At 43.1% G+C, this 27,971-nt stretch overlaps 1 protein-coding gene across 1 annotated transcript in view; it reads left to right on the top strand.

Annotated features, from left to right (window-relative positions):
- Positions 1-27,971, top strand: part of LOC126188396 (centrosomal protein of 78 kDa-like) — a 191,041-nt gene that overhangs the window by 87,885 nt on the left and 75,185 nt on the right. The window lies entirely within an intron of this gene.

The following is a 27,971-nucleotide window of genomic DNA, read 5'->3' as shown; positions in this document are numbered from 1 at the left end:
CAAATGTTGGCGGCGAAATCATGTGTAAAGAGGAAAGAGAAATTAGGAAAAAGGTTAGAAATAGAGGACATAAAAAAGTGCAAAAGGCGAAAAGTGAAGAACAAACAAGAATGAATAAAAAAGGAGAAAAAACAAAATGAGAAAAAGGAAAGAGGATAGAGAATGAAAAAGAAATCAGAAAAAGAGGAGCATGGGGTGGGGAAAGTAGAAGGTAAACAAAAACAGAACAGAAATGTGGAAGTGATACTATTTATGTCAAATCAGGATTCAGTCATTGGAGGGTAAAATCTTCCCTACTTTTTCCAAAGTTCTGGTAGTGGAAAAAAGAGTATGAACATCATATTTAGTGTAACAAATATCCAACTTCTTACAATCATGTTTGAAGAAATGATATGCTACAAACACTTGTTGTACTATTCTGATATGAACATATTTAAACCAATCTGTCAACTGCAGTTACCTCACAGTTACCACTACCTTTCACTCTGTATGTTGTGCCAGCTGCACATGTAGTTGACTGCACCGTCACACCACAGGTGCACTTCAATGCACTGAGCTAAGGTTCGCTAGCTGCTCATGCGGGGATTGACACCAGAACCTCCACTGTAGGCCTCCAGCATGAGTCTACAACCCCGGCTGCACACACCATCTCATATCTAGCACCATCAACATCAGTGATGTCTACATTTATCTATATGCAGGCTAACATGAGCCTCTATGCCTTGCTGTCAGATGTTACATATCATGCAGCTCTCAAGATTTGGATGTTGTTACACTATTGACATTGTATTGCCTAGGTGCAGTTTCATGTTATTCTACATTATGCCATCAGGTACTGCAGCCTACCCATAAACAAGTTGTAAAAAAACAATGTTCATTTGTGTTGTGCGAGAACTGGTTTCTCAGGATGGGGCAGGATAAGGTTACGATTGAGGATGGGGCCGTAATCAGTTACTCTCGGTTACACAACAAATACATAAACTTTATTTAAAGAAATTAAAATTTTAAGACAATCTCTTAAAAAAACACAATTGACTGTATGACGGCTGAAGGCCTTATCACAGAAAAAAAATTCCACTATTTTAGGGCCAAAGGCCACCAACAATAACCTCAAACAACAAATGACTGAAGGCCTGAATTAGAAGTCAGAAGAACAATTCCAAATAGCACATATTAAGATAAATACTTCGTTTTAAAACAAACTGTAACATGGCTGAAGGCCCTATTATAAAAGAAGTGATAAGGTGAAATTATTGCTTGGCTGAAGGCCACACACAACTTCAAATCACAAATGGCTGAAGGCCTGAATTAGAAGTCAGAAGAACAATTCCAAATAGCACATATTAAGGTAAATACTTTGTTTTAAATCAAACCGTAACAAGGCTGAAGGCCTTATTATAAAAGAAGTGAAATTATTGCTCGGCTGAAGGCCACAAACTATTTCGAGTAACAAACGGCTGAACGCCGGAATTAGAAGTCAGGAAAACAATTCCAAATAGCACTTTTAAAATAAATACCTTGCATTTAAAACAAGTTTGCTTAAAAAAACATACTGTAACACGGCTTAAGGCCTTACCATGAAAGAAGTGAAAAAATTGCTTGACTGAAGGCCACACTAACAATAATTAGAAAATTACAAATATCCTTAAAACAAACATCACAATCAAAGGAATCAGGACAAGCAGTTCTCAGCAAGTGATCCAAGGGTTGGCCTGGGAAGGTAACTCAAACATAAGGTAAGGTGAGACAGGCAGCCAAGAGTTGTACTCACCTAACAGGATGGCAACTCAAATTAGGGCAAGAGCGAAGAAGCAGACAACACTATGTCTCCAGAAAACACCCAAGGCCAAAGGAAACACTAGAACCAAGCTAGACTTCCCAAAAAATTATGCAAAGTACAATACAAGAGGCTGTTGAATTACACGCCGTGTCAGACAGCATCAAAATGACAAGGAAAGGTACACTGCCGGAAAGGTATGCTAACCTCCAGGGCAGGTAACTGGGGTGTTAGCGGCCACAAGGCAGAAAATACCGCTGGTTGCACTTCACTAATAAGAATAATACTAAATTCAGTGATGAATATTAAATAGAGAAAGACAGCTGCAAAATTTCACCACCTTGAAATACTTCACTTGTTGTCACCAGGCTCAGCGGCCCTGGGAGCAACAACCCACTGACCAAAGTCGAGATCTCAGAATAGTCGAGGTTGGATTAGCAGTTAACTCTTCACTCAACTTAAAATTCCAGGGCTCAGTGTGCAACAAAGTCATCACTCTCACAGCTACTCCTCCTCAATCTGGCAGTGGCAGCATGCCACCTGCGATGCCAACTTACCCTCGCGCTGCACGTACCTGCTGGCTGCTGCGCCCCCAGCCAACCTGATGTCCGTTTGCAACTCCTCCACAAATCCAGTACGCAGACAGCATTAAAATAATTGCTCATTCAAAACCACAAGTTACACAGAGATCTGAGAAAACAGTTCCACCAACAACTCACAATACTAAAACCAGCCACTGTGGAACAACACGGACAAATTATAAGTCTGCACAAACACAGAGAAGCCAGAAGCAGTCAGAAGACCAAATGCACACCATCTGCTGTGACGACCGACCAAACGACCAACCATTGGTCATCCCACTCAAGTCATGCATGGGAAAGATCCCAGTATGAATTGTCGACTGACATCTTATTGCCATGAGGTCACTTTGATGGATGGACGCACGCACACAAGCGAAAGTTGCACTACTCAAATATCACGGTCCATTCAACTAAAACTCGCTGAATCTGGTCCTTGACATGGTCATGCACTCTTGCGACCACATCCTTCCGTTGGACAGAGCATGTGTGTTCCCAGCGGTCGGTAAAGTACTGGCTGTCCGGACCTCACTGCTGTTCCATCCCGACTCACTTTCTCGACACACAACGACCCGGAAATACTAGAGGCCACTCCAAAGATGGTACCACAGTATGTGCTATTGATAAGTGCTGCTGCTGCCACTCACAGACAGACAAGGTGAGCAAATGTAGTGGCGCCAGTGAACACACTAAGAAAACGAGACGCCACTATTGATATTACCAGATGCCAAGCTATGAAAGGCATCAACGCGAGCCACACACGGCTCATTGTTTTCCATAACACCAGCAATCTTGAAACAACAACAAATCTCAATCTGTTGATATTGCTGCACAGCTTTAGTGTGTTTGAAGAATGGCATCATGAAATAATTAATATTTATTTGTAGACCTATCTGGAAATAAATAAATATTCATTACAGACGGTTTTATTGGTTTCACAGTTTTGACTTTTAAACAACAATAAATTATAATTCCTCTCATTGAAGTTTTGTTTTGAAGCAAATAAAGTATTGTGAAAACTGTTTGTGATGTTCCACAGCAGAAGAAATCTGAATCCAACTGTGGCGCCGATAGTTCCCATCGACCACGAAACTTAATATATGTGAACTCTGTGCTCTGTCGGGCCTCCATCTAAACTTTACTTTAGTCAGTTGTTTGTTATACTTCATTCTGTACGGGTGCAGTGTCAAGTGTAAATATATATGAGCTACGACATATATGGGAATTATGTTTTCTATATCCCGATTACCGATCCTGTTCCCATAGTGGTGACCCCGCAGTTCATTCATGTTTTGCGTCTTCATTGCCGGTGTTTATGCAACAGGTTATATGCACTACACAATGACCATGCCAAACAATGCCTTGTCCGAAAATGTGGAAGCACAACTCCGCTCACCGAGCTTCGTTGTTTCTTCGCCAGTGATGTATTCATCATTTACGCACAGTGATTTGCGTTCTCAACCAACGTCGTGTGCTAACCTCATTAGTTTTCAATGGTCGGCAACTACGCTGTTAGAGTGATTAATGGACTCAGGCTTCGCGTCACTGGATTATGCCCATCCGACAGTGAAATGTGAACAGAACAATATTTCAAATTGTCTCTCTTCAAATCGAATGTTTCAAGAACGAAGCGATCTCCATTTGAATACGTGTTTAGCCATCCACCGGCATGCTATATCAGTTACTGTTGGGCCGTGTGCAACGCCGCCATTACTACAAACCACGCCAGATTCGTTCCGCGCATGTAGAGGTCCAGTTGTGTCCAATTTACATGCACAATTCAAGTGTTTTGTGTAACATGGAACCCTTACCTCGCCTCAGTGGTCCACCACATGCACTACAGGCATGTTATGCATCAGATAGTTTCCATGTGGGTGGCATTCTTAACCCCTCCTGCCCCCCCCCCCCCCCTACCCCTCTTGTGTGGGTCCCTGTTTTCGGTCACTCAACCGCCTACCGCTCCCACAGCACCGCCTGTGTCTGCCGCGCTGGTCTCTCACCCCGTTCTGGAAGCGGGTTGTTTCCATCCAGCACTCATCACTCACGGTCCAGTTTCCAGGCCCCTCACATACTGTGCACCCACACCTATGTCCAACGCTCTGTTTCCAACGCAACATACGATATCATACACAAGTGCTCTGCCCTCGCGGGCAACATTGTGACCCGCATTACCGACCTACTGTCACAATACGCCTCAGCTATGCAGCTCCTCCAGGACAATGAGAAGCTGAAGCAATGCATCGCATCCACTTACAGCGAGCTCGTTGCGGCTCGTACCTCATTCTGCAACTGCAGTCCATGGCGCTGCCACCTAAAAATGATTGCTCGGCCGAGCCTAGTTCGAACTCTCACCAGGTTAGTCCAGAAACTTTACTTGCGTGTTACATTCCAACCCCACCCCACCCCCTACCCTCACCTCATCCAGTGTTGTGTGTTTCAAACAGTGCTGCTAATGACAGTCGCATGCACATTGCGACCACGCCAACCTCTTGGATTGCTACCGTGCGTCACCAGCCACATGACCCAGCAACCATTGTGGCCCCACGTGTGACACCAGCGCTGCTCCAGCCCATGCCGGTTGTCCAGTGCAAGGTTAACAGTGGACAGTCGTCACCCATTCGCCTTTGCTTGGCACTGCACATGCACCCACCCCCTTCACACAAGCGCATGCCGCGCTCCCGTAAGAGACATATGACTTTCGTGCTACCTTTCCCCACTCGCACTAACGGCTGCGCCTCATCGTGCCATACTCGTCCAAAGACTTGTCACCAGGACGTTAACCAATCTTATATGCAGTTCTCAGTTTCTTTCATCACCAATGGAATGGCACACAAGATAGTTACCACTGGCTGCCCTCCTATTAGGCATAAGGTCCGACGTCTCAGCCCCATCAAGTTGCGTGCGGCCCTGCAGCAGATTAATGAACTTTTGACGGCAGGTGTTCTGCAACCTTCAGCCGGCAACTGGTCTTCACCAATCCACCTCATCCCCAAACACGATGGATCTTTTCGAATGTGCGGCGATTACAGACGCTTAAACACTCTTACCGTCATGGACAATTACCCAGTGCTGAACATCAGTGACTTCACTCATATGTTATTGGGCGCCATAATTTTCAGTCTTATTGACTGTAAAAGTGCCTACCACCAGATTCCTGTGGCGCTGGAAGACATTCCTAAGACGGCTGTTATCATGCCGTTCATTTTATTCCAATACCACTTCATGCCGTTCAGCCTAAAGAACGCAGCACAACATGGCAATGTTTCATTGACTTTATCTTGTGACAGTTTAAGTTTTGCTTTGCTTATCTGGACGACATTCTTGTTTTCAGCAGCTCAGTGGAGGAACATGAAAATCATCTGTCTACAGTCCTCCAGACCTTGAACTCCAACGGAGTCGAGGTACACAAAGACAAGTTTCAGGTGCGCCAGGCGTCAGTCTCCTTCCTAGGTTACACCATCTCCGCTGACGGAATACAGCCTCCCAAATCTCATGTGCAGGCTATCACGTCTCTCCCACCCCTGGCTACTTACAAAGAGCTATGCCGTTTCTTCGGCACCATCAATTACTATCGTCGCCATCTGCCTTCCGCCACCGTTGTTCAGGCACCTCTGACAGACACGCTATCAGGCAAACAAATTTCAAGTATCAAACCGGTCTCTTGGACTGCTCCAATGCTAGAGGCCTTCAAGGCCTGAAGACATCTTTAACTCACACTGTGACTCTTGCCCACCCTGACCCCTCGGCTGAGTTATTCATCACTACGGACACCAGCGACATCGCAGTGGGGGCAGTGTTGCAACAATGCAAGGGCGACAAGGTTTCTCCCCTTCATTTCTTCTCCAAGAAAATATCTACTCAGAGAAAATATTCTGCATTCGATAGAGAGCTCTTTGCTGTTTATGAGGCAATCAAACATTTCCTCCCCGACGTCGAGGGACGTTAATTTTTGTCCTCACTGTCCACAAACCACTGGCAGAAGTGTTCTGCAACCCACCTTAGGACCCATCCTCTCGGCGTTACCGCCACTGTGACCTGGTTTCTCAATTCACAGCGGACGTCTGTTACATCAAGGGTGCAGATAACATTGCTGCAGATTTCTTCTCGCGGATCAGTGCTGTTTTCCGCATCGTTGAACTATCTGATCTGGTTTCCCTCCAAGCTTCTGATGAAAATTCTCAGGCTCTCCTACGAGACCCACAAACGTCACTTGTTTTCACAAAGGCTAAATTTCCTGGTGTTTCTGATGAGGTGTGGTGTGATTCTTCGACCGGCACCCTATGCCCTTTGCTCCCACCCGGGCTGTGCCGACAGGTTTTCGACGCCCTAGCCCACCCGAGCGTTTGATCCACCACACATTTTGTGTCAGAATGTTTTGTTTGGAAGAATATCAAACAGGACTGCCGAACGTGGGCACGCAGCTGCGACGCTTGCCAGTGCAACAAGATCAGCCGCCACATCTCCCTGCCTCTGGGCAAGTTCGACATTCGCGCAGGACGATTCCATCATGTACATATTGATCTGATTGGGCCTCTTCCTCCTTCAGAGGGCCATAGATATATCTTATCAACTATCAACCGTTTGTCTCACTGGGTCAATGCTATCCATCTCCCTAACATTACTGCCAAGATGGTAGCCAAGGCTTTCATTGGCTCATGGATCACTCGTTTCGGGTGCCTGATCACTATCCCCATCGATCTGGGTCAACAGTTCGAATTCTCCCTTTTCACCGTCCTCTGTATTAAAAAAATACACACTACCACCTATCACCCACAAAGCAATGGGTTGGTGGAGAGATAGCACCACACCCTCAAGACGGCCCTTCGATGCCATGATTGTCTCTGTTCAGAAGCTCTCCCATGGATGCTACTTGGTCTGCACTCGACATATAAACCTGACCTACAGGGGACTATATCTGAATTTGTTTTCGGTGATAATCTGGTCCTACAGGGGGAACTTATGCTTCCCCAGTTTAGCGAGGATCTTCCCCCCTCGCCAGATTTCAGTAGCCGGATGCGCACGCATTTTCAAGAAACGCATTTGCACCCGCCCATCAGTCACTCACCGCCAGAGGCTTATATTCCCACCGCACTTTCTGACTGCTCCCATGTCATGCTACGTGATGATGCGGTTAGGCAGACTCTTCATCCTCCTTGTCTTGGCCCCTACCAGGTCCTGTGGCGAGGGGACACGGCTTTTGATATCATGATTAAAGACCGCACACAGACAGTTTCTCTGCATTGCCTGAAACCGGCTTTTGTTGATCCTCATGGTCTCACACCACCGCAGTCAGACTCTGCAGATGACCCATCCTTGATCGAGAATGAAGACGTGCTCCCATCAACCTCACTGGACACCTCTTCCGCCGAAGACTGTTTGCCACCATTCGCTGGTTTCCCAACCTTGCCCCCTGTTTCACCCTGTGCAGGTTTCATGCCCTCACCTCCATTGTCAGACGCACACACACCTACTATCAGTTTGTCCTGCAGTGTGCCACCGCACTGAGTGAACGACGTTTCTATATTGGTGTTCAATGACCGAGTGCTCATTCTTTTGACAGATACCAAGGTCCCGCCATCAGACGGTCCCTTACACGTCAACACTGCACACAACCTCACACTCCTGCGCGAGTGTGACCAAGAATCTCTACATGCTTTTATTTCTACAGACGGCTCGATCCACTTAAGGGCCACACACGCCTCCACTACACCATCGACCGCCCTGCCCGCTTACTCCCAGGCTGGACACCGTCTCATCTGGCCACGGTGGCTGACTGACTACGAAGTGGACCTGCCTCTCACTGCTCCGCCTGCACAACCCACCTCATTCGAGATGGAAGTACCTGTGATGCGCCTGCCTACGCGCACGAGTGACAAGTGTAAATATATATGAGCTACGACATATATGGGAATTATGTTTTCTATATCCTGATTACTGATCCTGTTCCCATACAACTAATCCAAACATGTGTTTTATGAGTAGTATTAGGGAAGTATGAAAATACATTTGCCAGAAAGCAAATGATATTATAATGCTCTGACTTTCCAAACAAATCTATGATGTGCAAGTTTCTTCATCTTGGTATGACTGCTGAGCCCTATTTCCATTTTAATCAGCTTACTGTTATCAAGACTGGTCCTCTGTTTACAATTTTTTACCTCTTAAACTTCTGCCCATTATTAAATTAACTTCTTTGATGCCTCAGAATGTGTCGTGTCAACCTATCCCTTCTTTTAGTCAAGTTGTTCCATAAATCTCTTTTCACTCCCAATTCATTTCAGTGCCTATTCATTAGTTATTTGATCTAAATATATCTTTTCCAGAACTCTTTGTTAACTCAGCATTTCTAAAGCTTCAGTTCTCCTCTTGTCCGTATTGCTTATGGTCCAGATTTACATACTGGTAATGCTACCACTCTTGATGTTGTGATAACATAGCAGTGTATGTGAAATTTTTTATCAGTGATAGAAGTGATGAATTCAGAATCTGAGGTGTGTGTGAAAAGTAATGGGTGTGTGCTTATTATATTTAAATGTTGGCAGTCAGAACAAAGTTGTACAAATGCGACACAAGCTGTTGATTGTTTACAAAGTGACAGAAGTCAGTGTTTTGATCCAGCAGTTGTGGGTGAAAGCAAACAACAATGGCTTTGAAAATTGATGCTCCTACCAGTTGTAAAGTGTATGCTGAAATTTGATTTGCTGCAGAAATATCTATGGCTCCTCAGATTTATGAGTTGTGTATAGTTTGTGAGTCTACAGTAATGAGTGATGAAAGAGACTTCAAAAGCAGTCTTACAAGTGTATGTGATGAAGAACAGAACAGCAAGTTCAGTATTCAGATGAATGAAATAGCGCAACAAGTGGGCAGGAAACTTATTGACAGTTGCCAAATGAGGTTATGGCCAATGAATTTGCTTATGTTGGATGCCCACTGTTTACATAATTGTCATGGAAAACACTGAATGTCTCAAATGGTGTGCAGTGTGGGTGCCAAACATATTTACTGGCCAGCGCGCGCGCACGTGCCCACACACACACACACACACACACACACACACACACAAAAACACACACACACACACACACACACTAGAGAGAGAGACTGTCAAATAAGTGAAATTTTTTGGATTGCACTTTAAATAGTGACATTGTGGACAACAGGTTGAACATGATGGAGGTAATCACTGTTGCCATTGTTGTCTGGTTTAGTTCACAGGTGGAGAACTTTTTGCAGAGAGGTTGAATTAACGAGTGCAACATAAAGTGCCTAGAAATGAGCGGAAATTATATGGAAAAGTGAAGTAAGTTCGTTTGAAATTAAAAGAAAGCTTGTACTTAGCTAAAAGCTGATGCTTCCTCAGTAATACTAAATTGCTGCTGTTAAACTCCTGGATTACTTTGCTATTTTTCAAAGTAAATAGTTATATACATCTCTAAACACTGATTCCTATGTATAGTATGTTATGGCTTGTATGCAGTTTTGTAAGGAACACTGCTACTTGCCAAAAGAACTTTCCAGTTCACAAATCTAGATGATACTCATAATTTGTAGAAAGTGTGGCTGATAAGTTTATAATTTTTGAATGAACTGGTTGGGAGTCTTAATTTTTTACATTATATTAGATATGTGATGCACAAAGCTGTGGGAATGGGAAGTAGCTGTGGTTTGTATGGACATAAACTCTTAATCAAATGTAATTTAATTTAGTAATATGTATAAACAACCCAGAGCACATAGAGACACTGAAACAATGAAGGAGCTCAGAGCTCAAATGAACAGAATAACACTGAAGGCCTAATTCAAGAGAGTACACTATAAATAACTTGCTGGACTGGAATCAATCAACCTTACAGTAAACCAGGCACAGATTAATATGCCAAAATAACAATACACTAATAACTAATGCGGTAGAATGGAGTATCAATAAATGAGGCCCTCTGAATTCATTCAGACTTACAGTAAAAGGGGCATGAATTTGTATACACAAATAACAACACACAATATTAGAATATGAGAATATCCAATAAAAGATATCAAACAAAATCAGATCCTAAAATGTACCTAATCAAAGCTGGCATCTTACTTAATACTAGACAGGCAATACAAGAGAGACAAAATCCACAGTAAACCTGACTGTACGTACACTCTGCTACACACAGAAGATAAGAACAGTAAAACAACAAAATCCAATACACTTTGACCAAATAGAACTTTTTTAGCTGAATACACTAGGCCCAACAGTAGCCTCACTGTGTTTCACAAATATAATCAGTTGGCGACTTAAGTTGGCTAACCCTGACTCCGTCATATGTAACACATCATATGGAATACAAGATAGCACCGGTCACACCAAACACACTCTCCTCTAACTGTCATATTGCAAAACACAAGACAACAGCTAACTCTTCACTCCGAGCTATGCTGTGTTTCTTGGATCTGCAAAGCCAAGCACCATCTGGTGCTCCAGCCGCAACAGTGTCCTGTGTTGACAGCAAACCAGTGTCAACATCTGATGCCTGAGTACCAGGCTGCCTTGCTGTTCTGCCCCACACTACATCCATTATCTCTTCTGTGTGTCTGTTCTCGTGTTCTTTTTCACTGACTGTTCCTAACTGGTGACAGCGGCTGTTCTGTCCTGCATCTGCATGGAGCCCTGCTGACACCGCTAACTCCCTAGGAAAGCGGTGCTGATACACAGACTTGCTTGACCAGTTCACTATGGATGGCCCTGGTGCCACACTAACTACTTGTTCGCAGTTGTCCGTGGTCCCCAAGTACTGGCTCCAAGATCTTGTTGTCGCTAAGAGTTCTAGTCACCAGACTGACCACTGATGTTCCTCTTGACCACATCTCACCTTAGTGTGGAGCTGCATCCACAAACTAACAGAGACACAAGCCCCCACCCCAAGTGGTGTCTGGAACACAAGAGCTGTGCTGTGGTGCATGTTAGACAGGGAGGGAATTCAATTCACTGCACAGAAGGGAGCTTGTTGAACACCTTTTCACCAGAGTATGAAACTGCAGCCTCAGTCCTGTCTCAATGGAGACAAAGCCTACATGAAAATTAATATAGTGTGATATAACAGGGATTAATAGGACAGAGTTGAGCTTTGTGTGATCTGCAAGCCTTAAAGCTCCAATTTAATAACATATCAAACATAATTTTACAATCAGCTTTAAGAACTCAAAATGGCACTGTGTTAAATTCCAATACTTAGTGATAGTATAAAAGAAATATTTTGTACCAGAGTGTAAGGCTAGCCAAAATGACAAAGCCTTACAGTAAATATTTAAAAATTCAAAAACAGGCCAGAGACCCCCAAGGATACCAAACATCGTGTTAAAACAATGAAGTAGGAAAATTTCACTGAGGCTGCCCACTAAAATAAGTACAATTAGAAAAATTCTGGAATGCATAGCAGACTCAAACTTACTGTACCTAGGCCAGCCCACCACATACAAGCTTGCTATAACTGTGAAAACTCTTACATGAAACCTTGCTCTCAGTAATGGGGCACTCAGTCTGGCAGAGAACACAGCTACAATTGACCATCAAGATTACCAAGCATAAAAAAAATTGAGACAGTTAGAAATGACCACAAACTGATCAAATACTTTCAAGAACTTCTCAAAATAATTTAAACCCTGTATTCAAAGCAGATGTATGGCAGGAACATTGGCAAGAAAGCAATATTTCCACATAGTCGTACAAAATGGAATCAGAGCAGTAATACAAAAACTCTAGAAAAAATATGGCCATGATTTGTTTCAGTTATAAGTGCTCATGTCACCTGGCAGCAGGTACAACACAACTCTGTTCAGTCAGTACTACGGCACAACTAAGTTGCAATAACTACACCGCACTCAGAACCGTAGTGATTTTATACTGAAACTTGGCATGCCTGCAATAATCAGCAGGTGCTCTAGCACTGACTAAAAGTGTGTGGATGCATAAATAAATCTGCTCTCCTCTGTAAGCACACTACCGATTGTATTATGAGATAGTTAACAACCACTTGCACCAGGATTTTGGGGGAGCATTGTATGACAACAAACTCATGCAGATCAAGATGCTGCCCCAAATTGTGCCTTCCAGGACAGACAGCCCTATAGCAAACAGCATCAGACATGCTGTACTGTGACAGTTCACTCTTCTTATCGGCTGCCACCTCGACCATGGCCACCCAGACATGCAGTAAAATCCATCATGCTTCGTTGTTTGGTGTTGCTTCTGGGCTCCTTCTGATGTTAGTAACTTCTGATGTTAGTAACTTTGTGAACCACCCCCATTCTCCTCTTTTCTGTACAGCCAGTCTAGTGTGCCAATTCATGCCAGCATTCGTGTTACACTGCACTTGCAGACAGCTTTCCAGATGTCACACTGCTGTGGCTGCAACTGTGGTGGCACAGTTTTTCAAATTACTGTGGCTGAGTGATGTCTTATGATGGCACAAATAGAATGGATAATCAAGATCATAATAGGAGTCAAGTGTTGACTCAAACAGTGCGAGCAGTGCATGCTGAAATAGACCAACAGACAAGCATTTTCCTAACCAGTTACCAAAGACAATGAATGTTTTGGAGCATGGACAATGCTCCAGGACATAACGGTGGGACAGTAGGCCCTCATCTAGAAAAGGTAGTAGCATTCATGTGGACAATATCTACTTTTGAGTGGTTACTCAAAGAAGAGGGAACGAAACCAGGGAAAGAAAAAGTAAAACCATTGTAGCTGATGATATTCTTCAGACAAAATTTGTTGTCCATTTAGCTTGTGGTAGCTAAGTATTGTTGTTAATATCACAGGAGTTGTTGTCGTTAATGAGCAAAAAGTATTTGTGCCCTGTACTACCAATACCTGATATATATATGTATTCTAGTAATAAAGAAAAACAAATAAAGGAAAAACAATTAAAATGTTGATTTTCTACCAAGTGCTGCCAATAGGATCATTTAAACTGGACATACTATTAGGGTTAAATTGGCCAAGGAGTTATTAGATTTCAACATAAAAAACTTAAAAAAAACTGGAATTCAAAGGTGTGTGACAGTTGGTGAAGCATATCCACTTAGCAGCTTCTACTGACATCATTGTTGTAGAGGAACAAGAACAAATTAAAGAAAAACTATTAGAAAAAATTAAATTAAAATCAGAAGAATTGGATATATTTACAGATGAACAGAAGAGTCAATTAGAAGATATTTTACCTAAAATATAAGAACATATTTTCTGATGAATGGGTTTAATTAAGTTTATAGTAAAGGAAGATAAATCTTTCTTTTGTAAATCCTATCTTATACCTATGAACCTTCAAACTGATGTGAGAGAAAAAATAAAATAGATAGTTGAAAATGACATTGTACAATGTTGGATTGGTGTTTATAATAATCCACTGTTACAAACAATCCTGTTGGAAGAACATCTGCAACTGAGCATTATAGCAGAGGTTGAAAATACCGCTTCAGTTGTGAATTACTTTATTTTCAAATGACCGGTTTCGAACTGTTAGAAGCCCATCCTCAGGTGTCGTACTGGAAATAGCAAAAGACGGGAGATAATTTCCACATGCCACAACACACATACAAAATTAAAAACAATTTTTCTTGTAAAAAGTTTTAAAAACTTTTAAAAAACATTTCAAAACTGCCGGTCGGGCTAGGTGCTGTGAAACCTAAGTCAGTGTGCAAGTAGTGCCAGACAATACTATGGATGACTGCCTGGGTAGGGAATATACACAAATGATAGCACGACACTTATGCCGTCCTGTGGTCCCCGAGCACCGCGTGTACCAGGCACAGTGTTCTGCCTTTGAGCGCAGAACAGGTAGTAGCGGATGCGAACAAGGAGGCAAATTGGTAAATCAGAGTGGCAAAAGTGCTGCCATCCATTGACGGAGAGAAGAACGTAGGCCCACTAGCCCGGCCATTCACAATTTGAATTTAGTGGTTTACATTTAAAATGAAGAAAGCAACAACAAAAAAACTACATTAAAAATAAACAATATAAGTTAAAAGTGCATTATGTGTAGTAAAGGAGCGTATTGAGCAGGTCGGTCTAGAACTGTGATAAAACTGAGTGGAAGGTGCAATATAAGATTATTATATAAACCATAGAGTGCAATGAAACTTTCCTTTTACATGAGTGGCAAACAGTTTTAAATTTAGTGGGGATATGTAAGTGGCAACGTGGAACAATGTGCAACAGTCATCTGTTAAAAGAAAATGCACATGCGCCACTCATATTTACAAGCTCTTGTTACTGATCAACAAGGAAAGTAATGAAACCTTACAGTTTATACTGTCAGAAAGTAGTATGCCAATTAATAGCTAGCAGTAATAGCATTAAAAGGACACATTAAAAGTGGGGTCAATTTAAAACTGCTAATCAACAGTCGACAACTAATCGAGGCTTACATTAGATAAGATATGAGACACACTTTACATCATGAAAGACGGGTAAATTTTGATTAGTGAGGGCACAGATAACTCCACAGTACTGTAATGCGCCATAGTCATAGATAAAATGAAAACATGCAACTCTTAGTAAGAGAGGACAATTTTACAATTACGTAAAATGAACTGGGTGGACCTTGTGGACCACACTAGAGGAAACAGGCTTATGCTGTACATTCGTTAAGCATATTGAAGGCCACAAAAAACACTTACCCAATAAAAAATAGTATACTTGTATGGCGTACAGTAATCAGAGATCAGAAAGAGAAGGAAATGAGGCAACAGAATCAAAATCATAACTTAGTATTTATTCTAATGCTGATATATAACTTAGTCGTATATTTTTATAAACAGAGATGAAACCCAAAACTGACATAAGATTTATTCTTCAGAATTATTTTTTGTACTTCCAATTTAATTCGAAATTGTAATCACATTTGAAATTAATGCCATGCTATAATTATGTTGTGTAAGGATGGATGAGTATATTGTGTATTTCCATCCTTACACAACCCCCACAACCTCTGCTCCCATGGCTCATTACCCCTGTAATAGACCTAGATGCAAGACCTGTCCCTTACATCCTCCTACCACCACCTACTCCAGTCCGGTCACTAACATCACCCATCCCATCAAAGGCAGGGCTATCTGTGAAACCAGTCATGTGATTTACAAGCTAAGCTGCAACCACTGTGCTGCATTCTATGTAGGCATGGCAACCAACAAACTGTCTGTCCACATGAATGGCCACTGACAAACTGTGGAAACAACAAGTGGACCACCCTGTTGCTGAACACGCTGCCAAACACGATATCCCTCATCTCAATGACTACTTCACAGCCTGTGCCATATGGATCCTTCCCACCAACACCAGCTTTTCTGAATTGTGGTGGGAACTTTCCCTGCAATACATCCTACGTTCCCGTAACCCTCCTGGCCTCAACCTTTGTTAGTCACTCTCCTCACCAATCCAGCCCCCTCCCTGTTCCCATTCCAGCACTACACAGCCATCATTTCACCACCACACCTAGTCTTTTAATTTCTTTTCATTTCTCTCCTTTCCGCTACTTACCCCCAGCCTCCTCCGCACTTTCTCTCCTGCCCTCTGTCTAAACTGCAACACTTCACTGTCCGCCACTCCCACCATACTATCCCTCCCCCTCCCCGCCCTAGCCTCCTCCTTATCCCCACCCAGTCGCCACTCCCATCATGCACTGGTGCTGCTCCTCGCAGTTTGGTTTCAGTTCTCTGAGACTGCAGATGTGTGTGCAAGTTGCATTTGCGTGAGTGTGTGTGTGCATGTATGTATGTGTGTCTACTGCTGACAAAGGCCTTAATGGCCGAAAGCTATAATTGTGTGACTCTTTTTGTTGTGCCTATCGTGACTCAGCATCTCCGCTATACGGTGAGTAGCAACTTTCCTTCTCTGGTTTTGTTACATTCCATCCTGGATTTTCCATTGTTTGAAATTTGAAGACTTGGTTGTACATATTGTTGTGGTTGACATACTGCCTTGGCTCAGATGATACCTATGTTTCAATTTATTTTAAATGAATTACCTCAATTTATCTCCTAGATTTTCTCCAGAGGTGTTAAACAGTGAATTTATATTGGAGGCACATTATTGAAATGAAATGGCCAGAAGGTATAACTCAACAGAAGGATGATGTTTGTGAATGTGTGAAAGAAGAATTAAATAAAAGGTCCAAAAATAAAATAAAAGAGCATGATCATAAGGCTAGAATGCATCATTTTAGAGTAGATGATACAGTGTTGGACAAGACGTATCACCCATGTTCAAATATAATGGAGGAGACTAATACATATTTTTCATAAATATGAAGGCCCTTAAAAATAGTAGACATTCCACATCGAAAAGCAGTATATCTGGGTAACCTGTATAGTGGTAAGGATAAAGGCTTCTATGAAATAGATGTGATTAGGCAGTCTGCCCTCAACAATAGAGGCAGTGGTCACATGTGTGTGAGATGTGCTTGTGTGAATGTGCATGTGTTTTCTACCTTAGAAGAAGGGCTTTTGGCTTAAAGTTCAAATATATCAATGTCTTTTTGTTGTGCCTGTCTGTTACTCATTTTATGCTCAATATGGTGAGTACCAATCTATCCTTTTTGTAATATTAAACAACAGAAAATCCAGGTTGGAATATCAACTATTGTGGAAAGAATAGATCGCTACTCACTGCAAAGAGCACATGTTGAGTTGCAGACAGCCACAATGAAAAGACTGGTACAAATTAAGCATTTGGCCAAAGCCGTCATCAGAAAAGAAAAACACACACACACATTCATACAAGCAAGCATGCCCAACACCCTCACATGGCCATTATTTCTGGCTGCTCAAGCCAGACTGAAACTGAAACACATCAGATGGGAGCAACAATTGTAGTGGAGAGGGGAAGGGGGAGGGATAACAGAGTATGGATCTACATCTACATCTACATTTATACTCCGCAAGCCACCCAACGGTGTGTGGCAGAGGGGGAAGGTGGTGGATGGGGGAAGGGGATACAATGCTGCCTGGTGGAGCATGCAGGGACTAGTGGTGGTAGACAAAGCTACCTGGTGTAGTGTTGTGAGGCTGTAGGAGAGGAAGGGAAGGAAAGAAAAGGGAGCAGAAAGGGGAGGAGCAGAGAAGGGAACAAGATTTGCGATTGCATTGACAGAGGGCAGAGCACAATGATGGTGAGGGAACATGAATTGGAAGTAGGTGATAGGACAGAGGGGGTGGAATATATTGTGTAGGTGGTATGTGGATAAAATTTCAGCAGTGAGGACAATCATGCACAATTTCAAAACAGATCCTGACCTAATGATCCTACCTGCAGATGAAGATTCCACCACTGTCATTATGAATCACAGTGAGTATGTGGTGGAAGGCCTCCTCCAATTGGCTCCTCCACCTATTAACTCTGCCAGAGCAATCCCATCTCAGAAGTCCAACATGACCTCTAGTCCCTGCTTAAAGCCATAGGACTTCCCCAAAACCTCTTCCCTGAATATGTATCGCCATCCTCACCCCTATCCCCCCCACTCGCACCATCTACATGCTCCCTAGAATCCACAAACCAAAAATCCTGGACACCCCACTATAGCTGGTTATTATGCTCTCAGTGAAATAATTTTGGTCCTCATTGATGAGCACATCCAAACTATTGTCCAAAATCTAGCCTCTCGTGTCAGACATATCAACCATTTTCTTTACCAACTCTCCACCATCCCCACCCCAACACTTGTCACTGTTAATGCCACTTCCCTGCACACCAACATCCCTCCTGTCCATGGTCTTGGCACTGTTGAACACTACCCCTCCCAACACCCTTCAGACTCCAAACCCCCTACCTCATTCTTCATATACCTCGCTAACTATATCCTAACACAACTATTTCTTTGAAAGGAAGTATACAGACAAATCTACAGCACAGCCATGGACACACACGTGACACCCTCCTATGCCAAGCTCTTCATTAGCCATTTAGGGGAAACCTTCCTAGCCTCCCACAACGTCAAACTGCTGATCTGGTTTATGTTTGTCAATGATATCTTCAAGATCTGGACACAGAGCCCGGACACACTAAACTCATTCCTTCACAACCTCAGCACCTTCTCTCCCTTTCACTTCACTTGGTCTTTCTGAATCCAGCAAGCCACCTTCATGGACACTGAAGTCCTCCTCTCTGAGGGCTGCATCCACACCTCTGTCCAAATTAAACTCACCCACCACTAATAATATCTGAATTTCAACAATTGCCATATCCCCCCCCCCCCCCCCCCCCAAAAAAAAAATCCTCTCCCATACAGCCTAGTCATCCAGGGACAGCATATCTGCAGTGACAGAAACTCCCTTGCCCAATATGCTGAAGGTCTCACAGAGGCCTTCACAGACAGACCTAGTCTGCAAACAGATCTTCCATGCCAAATTCCCACATACACCAAATCCTCCCACCACCTGGAGCAACCAGCTAGAAAGGAGCACCCCCCCCCCCCCCCACCCCCTGTCTCCTAATACCACCCCGAACTGGAACAACAGAACCACATCCTTTGTCAGGGCTTTGATTACCTATCATCATGCCCTGACATTAGGGACATCCTACCCAAGATCCTTCCTCTCCCTCCTAAAGTGGTGTTCAGTCATCCACTGAACCTCCACAACATCCTAGTCCATCCCGTTGCCACTCCAAAACCCAACTCTTGCTGCAGGTACCATAGCCCTGGGGAAGACCCAGGTGCAAGACCTGCCCAGTCCACCCACTCAGCAGTCTGTATTCCAGTCTAGGCTTATCCTGTCCCATCAGAGGCCAGGTCACCTGTTAAGATAGCTATGTTATATACCAACTCTGCTGCAACCATTGCTCAGTAATTGATATTGTTATGACTAGCAACCAGGTGTCCACCAAGATGAATAGCCACTGCCAAACTGTGGCCAAGAGCAGAGTAGATGACCATGTGGCATAACATATAACTGAGCATAACATGCTTGATTTCTATCACTGCTTGACAATCTGACCTATCCGGATCCTCCCCTCCTCGACCAGGTTTTCTGAACTGTGCAGATGGGTTCTACGCTTAAACACATTCTCCACTCCCAAAATCATCCTGGACTCCACCTGCAGTAACTTACTGTCTACACACACCCCACCTAACTGGTTTCGCTGCCTTTCCTCATATCACCTCCTGCCAGTCCTCAATGTGTGCTGCTCTCTGCCAATGTCGTCGTAACTGCCGTCTGCTTCACGTCTGCAGTGCAGCGAGCTATCTTAATTTAAGTATTAACTGTATTTTTCTTACTTGTCACTTCTTTATCCATGTGTATTTGCTTTTAGGAAGCTTTAATTGTCGGGTGCTATTAATAGTGTTCCATAGATTTTGTGTTTGTTTTGAATACAGTCAGAGAGAGTCCCTTTAGTCAGTCATAGTGCCAGTAGTGTCAGTGTCATCGTAACTGCCATCTGCTTCATGTCTGCTGTGCAGCGAGCTACCTTAATTTAAGTATTAACTGTATTTTTCTTACTTGTCACTTCTTCTTCCGTGTGTTTTTGCTTTTAGGAAGCTTTAATTGTCGAGTGCTATTAATAGTTCCATAGATTTCGTGTTTGTTTTGAATACAGTCAGAGTCCCTTTAGTCAACCATAGTGCCAGTAGTGCTAGTGTTTATTTTCAATACAGTCCAGAGACAGGTAGTGCTATTTTCATTGTTTTCTACAAGAAGTGTCTAGCAACCACAGTTTATTGACTAAACAGCCGCCTTTAGTGAATTAGCAGTCTAGTTAAAGGTTGATTAACTCTCTTCAGTAAATTGATTCCTTAGGATGGATAGGATGTGTGACTGTTGTGTACGGACGCAGGAGGAGCTGGCCACTGTTCACGAACAGCTGAGCGTGTTGATGGCCGCGGTCAGCCGTCTTCAGGCTGCTGCCTCGGAGTGTAGCGGCAGTGGGGAGTCTGGTGCGTCGCAAGGTACACCCCAGGTGTTACATGCTTCACCCACTGTCCCTGCTGTCGAGACATCTTCGCGGGTACCGGGCGCGGTTGGGCCACCCTCTCCCCAAGGGGAGTGGTGGGTTCAGCGGCGTTCGTGGCACACGAGGCGGAGGGTCAATGTGGAGGCTGGCCGTGTGGTATCGCCCACTCTGCCTGTGAGTGGACATGTGGCTGCTCCTTCAGCAAGGTCCGAGCAGGCACATGGTGAGAGGGGTTTATTAGTTATTGGGAGCTCCAACGTTAGGCGGGTGATGGAGCCCCTTAGGGAAATAGCGGGAAGGTCGGGGAAGAAGGCCAGTGTTCACTCTGTCTGCTTGCTGGGGGGGTCTCATCCGAGATGTGGAGGAGGCCCTACTGGCGGCGATAGAGAGCACTGGGTGCACCAGACTGCAAATTGTTGCTCATGTCGGCACCAATGACTCCTACCGTCTGGGTTCAGAGGTCATCCTCAGTTCGTACAGGCGGTTGGCGGAATTGGTGAAGGCGGAAAGCCCCGCTCGTGGGGTGGAATCAGAGCTAACTATTTATAGTATCGTTCCCAGAACCAATCGCGGTCCTCTGGTTTGGAGCCGAGTGGAAGGCTTAAACCAGAGGTTCAGACAATTCTGCGGAGGTCTGGGGTGCAAATTTCTCGACCTCCGCTATCGGGTGGAGACATGTAGGGTCCCCCTGAATAGGTCAGGCGTGCACTACATGCCGGAAGTGGCTACAAGGGTAGCGGAGTACGTGTGGAGTGCACATGGGGGTTTTTAGGTTAGAGAATCCCCTCCCTAGGCCCGACAAGACGCCTCCTGAGACGCGGCAAGGTAGGAGTAGGGAAAATGCAACAGGGAATAACAGTATTAATGTACTGATAGCAAACTGCAGGACCGTCTATAGAAAGGTCCCAGAACTGCTCTCATTAATAGACGGTCACAACGCCCATATAGTACTAGGGACAGAAAGTTGGCTGAAACCAGACGTAAACAGTAATGAAATCCTAAACTCAGATTGGAATGTATACCACAGAGACAGGCTGGACAGTGAAGGGGGAGGCGTGTTTATAGCGATAAGAAGTGCAATAGTATCGAAGGAAATTGGCGGAGATCCAAAATGTGAAATGATTTGGGTGAAGGTCACGGTTAAAGCAGGCTCAGACGTGGTAATTGGATGTATTTATAGGCCCCCTGGCTCAGCAGCTGTTGTGGCTGAGCACCTGAAGGATAATTTGGAAAATATTTCGAGTAGATTTCCCCACCATGTTATAGTTCTGGGTGGAGATTTTAATTTGCCGGATATAGACTGGGAGGCTCAAACGTTCATAACGGGTGGCAGGGACAAAGAATCCAGTGAAATTTTTTTAAGTGCTTTATCTGAAAACTACCTTGAGCAGTTAAACAGAGAACCGACTCGTGGCGATAACATATTAGACCTTCAAACAGACCCGAACTATTTGAAAAAGTTAACGCAGAACAGGGAATCAGCGATCATAAAGCGGTTACGGCATCTATGATTTCAGACATAAATAGAAATATTAAAAAGGGTAGGAAGATTTTTCTGTTTTGAAAAAGTGACAAAAAGCAGATTTCAGAGTACCTGTTGGCTCAACACAAAAGTTTTGTCTCAGGTACAGATAGTGTTGAGGATCAGTGGACAAAGTTCAAAACCATCGTACATTATGCGTTAGATGAGTATGTGCCAAGCAAGATCGTAAGAGATGGAAAAGAGCCACCGTGGTACAACAACCAAGTTAGAAAACTGCTGCAGAAGCAAAGGGAACTTCACAGCAAACATAAACATAGCCAAAGCCTTGCAGACAAACAAAAATTACGCGAAGCGAAATGTACTGTGAGGAGGGCTATGCGAGAAGCATTCAATGAATTCGAAAGTAAAGTTCTATGTACTGACTTGGCAGAAAATCCTAAGAAATTTTGGTCTTATGTCAAAGCGGTAGGTGGATCAAAACAAACTGTTCAGACACTCTGTGACCAAAATGGTACTGAAACAGAGGATGACAGACTAAAGGCCGAAATACTAAATGTCTTTTTCCAAAGTTGTTTCACAGAGGAAGACTGCACTGTAGTTCCTTCTCTAGATTGTCGCACAGATGACAAAATGGTAGATATCGAAATAGACGACAGAGGGATAGAGAAACAATTAAAATCGCTCAAAAGAGGAAAGGCCTCTGGACCTGAAGGGATAGCAGTTCGATTTTACACAGAGTATGCGAAGGAACTTGCCCCCCTTCTTGCAGCAGTTTACCGTAGGTCTCTAGAAGAGCGTAGCATTCCAAAGGATTGGAAAAGGGCACAGGTCATCCCCGTTTTTAAGAAAGGACGTCGAATTGATGTGCAGAACTATAGACCTATATCTCTAACATCAATCAGTTGCAGAATTTTGGAACACGTATTGTGTTCGAGTATAATGACTTTTCTGGAGACTAGAAATCTACTCTGTAGGAATCAGCTTGGGTTTCGAAAAAGACGGTCATGTGAAACCCAGCTCGCGCTATTCGTCCACGAGACTCAGAGGGCCATAGACACGGGTTCACAGGTAGATGCCGTGTTTCTTGACTTCTGCAAGGCGTTCGATACAGTTCCCCACAGTCATTTAATGAACAAAGTAAGAGCATATGGACTATCAGACCAATTGTGTGACTGGATTGAGGAGTTCCTAGATAACAGGACGCAGCATGTCATTCTCAATGGAGAGAAGTCTTCCGAAGTAAGAGTGATTTCAGGTGTGCCGCAGGGGAGTGTCATAGGACCATTGCTATTCACAATATACATAAATGACCTGGTGGGTGACATCAGAAGTTCACTGAGGCTTTTTGCAGATGATGCTGTGGTGTATCGAGAGGTTGTAACAATGGAAAATTGTACTGAAATGCAGGAGGATCTGCAGCGAATTGACGCATGGTGCAGGTAATGGCAATTGAATCTCAATATAGACAAGTGTAATGTGCTGCGAATACACAGAAAGATAGATCCTTTATCATTTAGCTACAAAATAGCAGGTCAGCAACTGGAAGCAGTTAATACCATAAATTATCTGGGAGTACGCATTAGGAGTGATTTAAAATGGAATGATCATATAATGTTGATCGTCGGTAAAGCAGATGCCAGACTGAGATTCATTGGAAGAATCCTAAGGAAATGCAATCCGAAAACAAAGGAAGTAGGTTACAGTACGCTTGTTCGCCCACTGCTTGAATACTGCTCAGCAGTGTGGGATCCGTACCAGATAGGGTTGATAGAAGATATAGAGAAGATCCAACGGAGAGCAGCGCGCTTCGTTACAGGATCATTTAGTAATCGTGAAAGCGTTACGGAGATGATAGATAAACTCCAGTGGAAGACTCTGCAGGAGAGACGCTCAGTAGCTCGGTACGGGCTTTTGTCAAAGTTTCGAGAACATACCTTCACCGAAGAGTCAAGCAGTATATTGCTCCCTCCTATGTATATCTCGCGAAGAGACCATGAGGATAAAATCAGAGAGATTAGAGCCCACACAGAGGCATACTGTCAATCCTTCTTTCCACGAACAATACGAGACTGGAATAGAAGGGAGAACCGATAGAGGTACTCAAGGTACCCTCCGCCACACACCGTCAGGTGGCTTGCGGAGTATGGATGTAGATGTAGATGTAGATGTAGAGAATGCACTCACTGGTCTCTTCGCCTTTCTCTGCCCTTCTCCTTTCCAACCCCCCCCCCCTCCCCCCCACCGCCCTTCTTCCCCCACAGCCACCAAACTCTGCACCTGGCAGTCTCCTCCAGCTACCTCTACTTCCTGCATGCTCCGCCAGGCTGCATGGATTCTTCTTCCCCAACTGTTACCCTGCTATCTCTCCCCCTTCCCTGCCCCAATCCAGATTGTTGCTTTCATATGATGCATTTCAGTTGCATTCTGTTTGGAGTGGCAGGACATAGTCGTCATGTGTGTGTGTGTGTGTGTGTGTGTGTGTGTGTGTGTGTGAATGTATGCACGTTTTTCTTTTCTAAAGAAGGGTTTGACCAAAAGCTCATATGTAACAGTTTTTTCATTGTACCTGTCTGCAACTTAATGTGTCATCTTTACAGTGAGTAACAATCTATCCTTTGATATTCCAAGTCTGTCTTTAGCTTTATTATCTGACAATAATGATCTAAAGGCCAAGATCTCTTATAAATACTTAACAATATTCCCCATCAAGATCTGTAAGTATGTGGTCTAAAACTGAAGTTGAACTTTTTGATACCCTCATTGGATTGTTCATCATTTGTACCACGCTGAAAGTGTTCAAAATGTTTAGGAAGTTATTACTAGTTTCTCACTCACAACGTGTGCTAATATTCATCCCTCCACATATAATTATGTTAATTTTGTGGGCTGTAGCTCTTTTCAGAACTTAAGTTAATTTGTTGAAGACCACTAGGTGAGTGGTACATACAGGATAGTTAACTTCTTATAACTATCTAGCTTCTCTAGCTCAGTGGCTGCCAATTCAATGGCTCCTCTGTATGGTGAACAGCAATCTGTCCTTTTCATGTTACTGTTATTCTATTCCAAGTTTCTATGATTTGATTTCTGACCAAGAGAAATATTTTAACATTAAATATAAATTTTAGTGTTAGAAAGTCTTCTCTGAGTGTATTTATCGGCAGTATAGCATTGTGGGGTGTGCACTGTTCTCTGCAAGTGCACTCACACATCTTTTCCACTTTTCTGCTCCTCTCCTTTCCATTCCATTTTTTGGCTTCCCTCTCTTCCCCACAGCCTCCTGATGCTGCACCAGGTAGCCTAGTCAGCGATTTCTAGTCCCTGCATGATCTGCCTCCTCCTGTACCCTGCTATCCCCTCTCCCCCCCCCCCCAACCCCCCCCACCCCCCACCCCACTCCACTACAAATTGTTACTCGTGCTTGGCACATTTCAGTTTCAGTTTGGCTGAGCAGCCAGAAATAGTGGTCATGTGAGTATTTTTCTTTTCTGATGAAGATTTTGGCTGAAAACTTAATGTCTTTTCTTTGTGCGTGTCTGCAACTTAATGTGTCATCTTTACAGTGGTTAGCAATCTAACCTTTGGGTAACTTTTCATACTATTTTCATTGATGTGATTAAAAGATTTGTAACTTCAAAGAATGTCCTGAGGGGATTCACACTTTGTGAATTTCTGGATGGACAACAATAAGGTCCCAAGTAAATTGTATTTCTTCACATTTCATTTTCTGTACAACTTTCCCCATCTTGTATTATTATACATGCTTTAATTAAATTTCTTATGAATATTGAATAAAAGATAATAATCAAGTTTGGTGCAAAAAAGGGTTACTTTTCGTAAAAGTTATCTAGAAGATCATTCAAAAACATGTAAGTAGTGGATAACTAACGACATTAAAATATCATATAAGAGGGAGAGGGAAGTTTATATTAAGGCCAGAATAAGTCAATAACTGACTTGACTTGCATACTACAAAAATACTGTAATACTTTCAGGGAAGTCTGTAAAATGCCAAGAAGTATGTATGTCCTGACAGAAATTAATAATGTGGATAATAAGATTAAAACCATAAAGAATATTGTCAAGCAGTTGTCAGGACAGCCAGTCAGTGCACAGGATACCATAACAACTAAACTGAATGACAATGTTGTGACTGGTAATTCACAGGTTTCTAAATGTAGCAGCAGAAATAAGTTTAAATGGTATCACTGAAGAAACAAGAGAATATATTAAAAATCTTATTCCACAAAACTTTAAGCAGCTAGAAGTAGCACAAAAATACTTCACTGAAATTAATGGAAGAACAAAAAATTCAAAAAAATGAAGGCTCATATGGTGTTGATGGAATTTCAGTCTGAATTGTGAAAAGTTGCCCCAACTTAATATGTTATGTCCTTAGTGGTATTAACTTCCTGACATATTACCAGTAAATAATGTCTTAGGGAATAATTTTCTGGAGTAACTCACCACTATAAAGAAAGTACTGAATGCGCAAAAGTGAGCAGAAAGAATAATATGTGGTGTCCACCCATGGACATCATGTAGCTGGGCATTTTAACTGCATCATCAAAATGAAATTCATCATTCATAATCCACAACAATTTCAGAACACTTATGTCCATATCTACAACACTAGAGGGAAAAATGGTCTGTATTACCCATTATTATAACTGTAAGTATCTCAGAAGTGAGTTCAATATACAGCAACATAAATCTTTCTAATTTACCCAATAACATAAAATGTCTCACAGGTAGCAAAGCAAATTTTAAATCTAATCTAAAACCATATCTGTTGGACAAATTCTTCTACTCAATTAGTTGCATGACTAGGACTAAAAAGTAATGTGCTCGTTAATGTTAACACTATACATATATACATATCCTGTAAACTGACTTGTTCCACATCATTTCAATAAAAAAACTGTTCAGATTATGAATGAAACATGTAACTCACTTAAGTCATTCTAACTCCACAATGTATGTAACCAGATATTGAAATATCCTGAATACTACATCACTTGAATGTATGCAGACACTTTCTTGACAAAAAAGTCTGAAGTTCTCAGATGGAAAAGAAGAAACTAACTGATACTTCACAGGTGGAAAGGGTATGCCATGTTATTTCAGTCATTACAATACCCAGTCAAATTTGCCAAGAATGTGGCAGTGCGATCCCACTTATCAGTATGTAGTAGAACTGCCTCTGACTTGGATGCATGCCGTGATTTGGTGGGGAAGGGTTTAATACAACCATTGTATTCTCTTCTGAGCCAGACTGGCCCACAACTGTTCTAATTGGTGCTCAGTATCCTGGGTACTAGCACTGGGACGGAGATGACATCAGTTTTGGTCTCACATATCTTCATTTGGAAACAGATCTGGGGATCTTTTTGGCCATTGCAGTATGTCAACATTATGTAGACAGTTTATAGAGATGTGTCGTGTCAACGAGCATTGTCTTGTTGAAAAGTGACACCATGATATTGTTGCATAAGAGGTAGCACATGAGGCCATAGGATGTCTGTGATGTATTGTTGTGCTGTCAGAATACTGTAAACCACTACCAGTCATGACCTGAAGTCATACCATATGGCTTCCCAGTCTGTGATGCGCCACTGAGCCTCTCTAAAATATAGAATGGGACTTCTGCCACAGACACTTCCATGCTTGCCCATGACGCTCATCCAGGGAGGTGCAGAACCACAATTCACCACACAATACAAAGCTATGCATCATCAGCCCATGCTTCCCAATCATGGCACCAATCCCAGTATGGCCGTTTGTGTAGTGGTGGTTATTCTTCAATGGTGGGTGCAGATATGAAGGGGTTACAATGAGCTTGGTGCACAATACGACAGGCCTTCCTCGCAGGGCCAGACTTGGTCAACCAGAACCTAGGCAATGAGTATGTGTGCTGTCACATTCCTATACAATCCAATGGATCACTGTCACATCTGAATGCCCCACAAATCTAGAGATTGCATGATTTGACCAGCCAGCCAAATGGAGACACACAATTAGGCTCCTTTCTAACTCTGACAGGTGATGAGATATTTGTATCACACAAGAATGCATCTCCAAGTCTTTCACTCACTGTCTGAGTCTGTGCTCCAAATGTACATTCTCAGAAATTTATTCCTCAAATTAAGGCAAATGTTTGATACTGGCAGACTTCCCTTGGCTGGGAATGCTCTCTTCACC

The sequence above is a fragment of the Schistocerca cancellata genome, chromosome 5, assembly GCF_023864275.1.
Source record: "Schistocerca cancellata isolate TAMUIC-IGC-003103 chromosome 5, iqSchCanc2.1, whole genome shotgun sequence".
NCBI lineage: Eukaryota > Metazoa > Arthropoda > Insecta > Orthoptera > Acrididae > Schistocerca > Schistocerca cancellata.
Note: the sequence above shows the minus strand (reverse complement) of the source record. Positions and strands in the feature narration are given on the sequence as shown.